Source organism: Gavialis gangeticus, unplaced genomic scaffold (genome assembly GCF_001723915.1).
Source record: "Gavialis gangeticus isolate Ggan-Ray unplaced genomic scaffold, GavGan_comp1, whole genome shotgun sequence".
Lineage (NCBI taxonomy): Eukaryota > Metazoa > Chordata > Crocodylia > Gavialidae > Gavialis > Gavialis gangeticus.
In genome coordinates, this window is record NW_017729015.1 from 17,311,979 (window position 1) to 17,313,419 (window position 1,441).

Consider the following 1,441-nt stretch of genomic DNA (forward strand, 5'->3'; position numbering starts at 1 on the left):
GAGAAGGGGTAAAAAAAAAAAAAAAAAAAAAAAAAAAAAGGGGGGGGGGGGGGAAGCTTCTTTTGAAGCATCCAAACATGGGGAGAGCCTCAGAAGTGCTTGGCTCTCAATATCTCCTATGGTAACACTGACAGACATTTTCAACAAGCATGCACCTTTGCGCCAGCCTTTCAAAGCTGTTCAGCACCTTTGAAGATTGCTTGTTTGAAAAACCAACCTAAAGTTCACACCTTGGGGACATCACCCCTTAACTGAAGGAAACCCTGTCAGCATCTGATTAACAATGCCCAGAGACAGAAAAAAGGAATTGAGTGCCTGCTCTTTTTCAGGTTCTTTATGATGAATATGGAGAGCTTCTGAGGTTTTCTTTTGACTGAGATTTTTTTAAGGTGTCAGGATATATGCAGATTTACAAGTTCCAGGGGTTATTATATGGAAGAAGAAAAAAAAAAAGTTAGCTGGATCTGATGACTGATTTAGAAAAGGAGAAGAAAACTATCAAGGACAAAAAAAAAATGTTATTAAATATTTTACTATCAGAATCCAGCCTGAGCCCAATCCACCATGGGTGTCTCTGGGTTGAAAATAATATCATGTTAGAATGGTTAATCAACAGTGTCGATCCTTTAGTGCAGGCAAAGATGGGGCCAGCTGATCTTGGCTAATTTGCAGTCCACTAAGTTGCATTTAGCTCTGTGTTAATGAACCCATGCTCTATCCACTGGATGTTTCCAGCACAGACAAGCTTTCTGCATACCCAGTCGTGGACGTTACTGTACCTTTAGGCCTTGAGTCACCATTGCGTTACACTGGCTCTGCACCAGAACACCACAGTAGGGAATCACTTTACAAGTTGCTGAAACCCCATGCTGTAATAATACACCACAAAATACTGTGTTGGTCACTCAGTGATCACTTTGCTTTTCTATGGTGAGCCATAAACACTGCCCACATTTCCCTGGAAAAGGCCAGTAGGTAGCCCCATCTTTCCTCTTTGAGCTTCCTTCATAAAAGGTGGCAAACCTCAAACCTAACTGCCCTGCACCTGAAAGGCAGGTTTGGTTTCTGGTGTTTCTCTCTGCCATGGTATTTTACATACCGGAATACACATCTGAATTCAAGAGACTGGCCATCAAAAGCTGACTTTGTTACTGGTTTTCTCCTCCCAAGTTCTTCCCAAGCCTTGTGAAAAGGGCAACAAAAAACAACCAACAAATCTCCAAGCTCAATGGGATGTTATAGCCAGAGATGGGCAAAGCCTTGGGACACTTTGGCAAAATTGCATCTACCAGGCTCTGGTTTTGCAAAGTCCAAACTCAAGTTGAAGCGGATTTCCAACATCCTTCACCAGTGTCCTGGGAGGTACATGGAGGACAGATTTCAGCTTCCATCCCCAAAGGAGGGTTCAATCTGCCTTGATCCCAAATACATTCTGCAAGGT